Here is a 6,011-nt window from a genome sequence, read left to right on the forward strand (position 1 = left end):
AAAAATATTTGGAAAAATTATTATTTTCAATCCTCATTCTGAACCTCTCTCAAAAAAAGGCTGTTTTAGAAGGGTCATATAATACTATTTTTAAAGATCATATTTGTGTATTTGGTGACAGAATAGGTTGACATGCTTAAATGTTTAAAAAACACATTATTTTTCAAATACTGTACATTATTGTAGTTCCTCTATGCCCCGCCTCTTTCAAATGTGTCGTTTTCTACAAAGCCCACACAGCAAAATCATCAGTGTCAAATTAACACTGCTGGGTGTCTATATGTGTCCACACTACAGAGTGTTAAAAGTAACACTGAAGCAGTGTTAAAGTTAATGAGGTGATTAAGAGATTCATTGAGCAATGATTGACCATTATTGAAAACAACAACCAGAACAAGCAGAATCATCAAATAAGAAAATCACAATATTTTATCAGCATTATAGTGGTCAGTGTTTACTTTAGTTGGGCTCTTGACCCTTGACTCTTTAACATTAAATTTTATTTGGCTGCTGTAACTGAACTATAACAGGCAGACTTTTGCAAAGAGCAAAAGTCATTAAGTGGTGATGATTATGTTCTAACATAACCATTATTTGACCCGAACCAGTCTAACCTCTGAATTAAACTTCTATTATTAATAATAACAGCCTTGTTGATTACACAATGAAAGATTCTGCATTTTCTATGACCTCTGAAAAATTTCCTTACAAGCTGTTCTGAACCTTAAGAAAAAAAAAAAACATTTTCTTTTAGGCACACACAGACATCAAGAATTAGCGTATGAACCTCAACAACGGTGACAAACAGAACAACTCTGAACATCACAAAACAAGCTACTAAAAAGTCACATAAAAACAGCAAAAAATAAAAGAAAATAGTAAGAATAAAAGAAATTACAAAGACAATTCTGCTCATAATTTATTCATGCTGCAATGCATGATGGGAGCTATGGATGAGTTTTGATTGGCTACAACATGCTTTTTTGATGGTCACTGTTGTTGTAGTTCTCACACTGATGTCTGTGTATCTAAATTAAAGAAGTTGTTTTAAGTTTTTGATCAAAACAAGTTTTAAAACTATCTGACTGATTTTACTGAAAATGCCAGATCTCATGTTATTCACAGTGACGTAATCAACAAAAGCAAACCTAACTCTGGGGCCTCATTTACTGTATAAAGCGTGCACTGTAAAAAATTGCTGGAAAAAAACGGCCATATTCTGACAGTAACATCCTGTTTTTTCATTGCAACAGTAAAATTCCGTAAAAAAATAATGAATTCTGGGTAATATTTGTTGTTTTCGAGAAAGTATCCTTCTGCAGTCCTGTGAAGTAACAGCGCTCAGAGTCGATACTCAAGAGGCTGTGTTTCAAATCACACCCTACACCCTCATTTACTATTCCCTACATGAGTTTACTAATATAACCCACCTGACAGAGAGAATGAACACGACTGATGTTCAATGATGAACAGCTGCTGTGAACAAGCAGAATCACTGGAGAAAAGAGAAAAATTAAACTACAACTGACTTCAGCCACAGCCTAAAACAGCAGAGGATGATTAAACAACTCCACAAACAGCATTACAGTTTGACTTTATTTCTGCCATATATCTATAAAATTACTTGAGAATTAATAGACATTTAGATACTTTATTGAAAATATTTTGTGATACCTCACCATTATGGCGATCAGCGTTTGCTTTAGTTGGACTCTTGACCCTTGACTTTTTAAAGTTAGATTTTTTTTTGGATGTTATAATTGTGTTAGTAAAAAGCATATGTCGTACCAACAAAAACCCCCCCAAAAAATTGTATGTAAATGTTTTCAGATTGTACTCATCATGAAGCGGCCTACTTCTCTGACCTTATTCTGCCTTTAATGAAGTGGTGTGGCTTTTTTTTATTAGTTTCATGTTCTGATATGTGCTATAATGCTACAAAGCAATCTATTATGAAAAATTGTAAAACATCTTATGCACAAAACCTTCAGTACTACAGCAATTAATTCACATACAGACATCAAGAATCAGCATATGAATCTCAACAATGGTGAGTCAAAATCTTCATGCTGCAATGCATGCTGGTACCAGCACAGTACAAAACTCACCCATGACTCCCAGCATGCATTGCGACATGAATAAATTATGCCACTTAATGGTTCTCTTATTTTCTCTAATTCTTTCTATTTGCTTTTATTATTGCTTTTGTTTTTGTGTTGAGTTTTAGTAGCGGGTTTTGTGATGTTCAGAGTTGATAGTTGTCTGTTTATTTATTTTGGTTGATAGTCACCATTGTTGAGATTCATACGCTGATTCTTGAGGTGTGTGTTTCATAGCACTTTTGAGCTTTTTTTTTTTAAATTCTCAGTAATGTTTTTAACAATCTAACATAAACTAGAGCAAAATAATGAGCAGACTGTTATTACATCATCACTTTTCACAAATGAATGAATGAATGAGGCATTTATATAGCGCTTTATTGTGTATTGCAATACACCCAAAGCGCTTTCCGTGTGGGGGGTCTCTCCTCAACCACCACCAGTGTGCAGCATCCACTTGGATGATGCGACGGCAGCCACAGGACAACGGCACCAGTGCGCTCACCGCACCGGCTACAGGTGGAGAGGAGAGAGAGTCATAGAGCCAATCAAGTGGATGGGGATTATTAGGAGGCCATGATAGACAAGGGCCAGTGGAGGGAATTTGGCCAGGACACCGGGGTTACACCCCTACTCTTTTTACGAGAAGTGCCATGGGATTTTTAATGACCACAGAGAGTCAGAACCTCGGTTTAACGTCTCATCCGAAAGACGGTGCTTTTTTACAGTATAGTGTCCCCATCACTATACTGGGGCGTTAGGACCCACACAGACTGCAGGGTGAGCACCCCCTGCTGGCCTCACTAACACCTCTACCAACAGCTACCTATTTTTCCCAGGAGGTCTCCCATCCAGGTACTGACCAGGCTCAGCCCTGCTTAGCTTCCATGGGCAACCAGTCTTGGGCTGCAGGGGTGATATGGCTGTGGCAGAGAAGAAAAAAATCAGTGAATATAATGTTTAATGATGGTTATGTCGTTAACATAACTAACAATATTACAGATTTTGTTTTTTTGCCATAACACATGTGTTTTATAACACATGTTTACAACAACCAAAGAAAAGTTAATGTTAAAAAGTCAAGGTTCAAGAGCCCAACTAAAGCTAACACTGATCACCATCATGGTAGTTAAAAAAACAACTTGCATTTCTGTGAACTTCTGACAGAAATAGCATCAGTCTGGTTAGTAATGTGTGAAGTAATGCTGTTTTAGGAGTTGTTTAATCAGATATTGAGAGATGTAATGTCTTTATTTCAGTTGATTTCATCTAAGCTGTGGCTGAAGTCATTTGTAGTTCTTGTGTTTCTCTTTCTTCAGTGATTCTGCTTGTTAACAGCAGCTGTGCATCACTAATGCTCAATCGTCACTTAATTAATCACAGAATTATCTCATTAACTTCACTGATTCATTGTTACTCTAACACTCTGTAGTGTGCACACATTACAAGTGTTCATTTAAAACTGAGGATTTTGTCGTGGACTTTAAAGGGTTAAAGATGTAAGAAGAGAAAAAAACTGCATGAAATGTAATTTAACAGCAATAAACTGTAATTAATTTACGGCAACAAACGGTAGAAAAACAGTAACTTACTGGCAACCAGAGCTGCCAGTAGATTACCGTTAATTCAAAGAAAAACAGCAATTTACTGTAAAACGTAACAGTCAGATTAACCAAACTAAAAAAGTTATTTTTACTGAAATATTAGTGAAGGTCCACAGAAAACAGTAATGCAAAGTCATGAACTGATCAGGAGAGTAAATATTAATCTTAACTGTATTAATGTGTTTTTGTACAAGAGAGATCTGTTAGTTTAATGTAGTTTTGTGGGTCACCGTTGTACTGGAGAGTAGAGCCTATGCTTCAGACAATGATGAGCCACAAACACTGATGTTCTGCTGCTTTTTTTTTTTTTTTAAACTGTGCAGTTGTTTAAGCAGCGATGATCTTTTTGTTAAGTGCTCCAGCGCATGTGCTGTAGTTGATGATGAACTGAAACAATTTGAGTTAAAGACATGTTTTTAGTTATTTAAAGTGTTTGCAGTTTTATAGTAAGAAATATATTTTCTCAGTGGACTCAAATGATATAAGTTCACATTACTAATGCCATATGAATACCAATATTTTAAACTCGAACTGTTTGAACCAATTGGAGCAGAGTTCATTTCCATGGTAGTATAACAGTAACAGGCTGTAAAAATGAAAAGCTATAAATTAATGGTAGAGGGCTGTAAAATAACAGTACATTACTGGCAACTCTGCTGCCAGTACATTACTATTATTTAACGGCATAATTTTTTACAGTGTGCGTACGCACAGATTTGATCGTAGAGTGTGCGTACGCTTAAATCCACGCCAACGCTCATATTTATAAAAACGGTCTTTTTTTCCCACTTCCTCTGGGCTTTTGAGTTGTAACAAATATGTTTGAAAAACACACGGTTACAACAACCAGAGAGAAAAAAAAAAAAAAAAACTACTAACACAGAAGAAAAATGGTGACCATTAAAAGAAAATAAAAATCGTGCTGCAATGCATGCTGGGAGCCATGGATGAGTTTTGTACTATGCTAGTACCCAGCATGCATTGCAGCATGATTTTTATTTTACTCTTTAAAATACTCAATATATAGGTACTCAATATATAAGTACTCTTTACTCAATATATAGGATAGAATCTACTCAAACAAAGTGAGTGCAAATTGTTACCTCAATTTTATTCAGTAAATATAGTGGATTACTCAATTTTATTGAGTAAATATAGTGGATCACTTTTTTCAGTGATATTTGAAATAAATGATAGGTGACAATAGTTTTTGCAAGTCTTCTCTTTTTAAGAGTTTATATTTCTCTGTGATCATAATATGGCAAAATTGTAAAAACTGACATAAAATGGTAAACTTGAATTAAATGTTATTTTAAATGTTATAACATTGATTTTATAATATCTCCATGAGAAAAACTATGAACAGTTCTGTTTTAGAGTTTACAGTTTTTCTCGATCGCTTACACACAATTCATGAAACAATTCATCATTTTCTCACAACTATAAACACAATCTCTAAACTATACACCAACTTATACAAACCTCAAACTTCCAGTTCAAAACCAAATATTCAAATCAAAAACATATTATCTTAAGTCAAAATCAAACTTTGGCCTCAGATGATGCACAAACCTGCCAAATACACAGACTGCTCTACTGCCTAGAAAACACCAGTGAGATCAATTCAAAACACTGCTACCAAAACCTCCTTTTGGGAAATAGGAATCCTTTTGATAGTCAATGTCTGTTACAGTATAAAACATAAATAGAGCGGTGCAGATACAGTAAAATTCTGCAATAAACTTTAAGAAAAGTTTACTTTCATTACACAAATGTAAAGAGATCTTACAGTAGATGAAAAGCACTACAAGAGAAAAATTCAAAGACCAAACAATAGAATATACCGTAAATACATATTGGAATATACTGTCAGTTGTTTTACAGAAATAAATAAATAATGGATAAAAGAATAAATAAATAAATTCATTCAGCATCCTCTGCCAAACTGCATTACAGTATTGGCAGTATCCTTATTTGTTATAGCAGTTTCTTGATCTTCTGAGAAAAGACTTCTCTGCCTCCCCTAGACAGTCGTCTCTCAGTTCTGCACAAATACAGTAAATGTAAGGACTACTTGGCTACAAATCAATTCAACAGTAATGATTTTGAGGGTGTGTGCTACAGTATTTACTGTATACAGAATAAACAAAGTTCTCTCATCTGAAGTACTGCTGCTATGTACTGTAATTATATTGTATGTGTCAGTAGTATTGGAACCTTGTAGATGAGCCTGTAGGCCAACTTCCCACATGGTCAACCATAGTGCTTTGTATTTCATCAGGAACCAATGACCTTTGACCTAATCCCC

Source organism: Onychostoma macrolepis, chromosome 25, assembly GCF_012432095.1.
Source record: "Onychostoma macrolepis isolate SWU-2019 chromosome 25, ASM1243209v1, whole genome shotgun sequence".
Taxonomy (NCBI): Eukaryota; Metazoa; Chordata; class Actinopteri; order Cypriniformes; family Cyprinidae; genus Onychostoma; species Onychostoma macrolepis.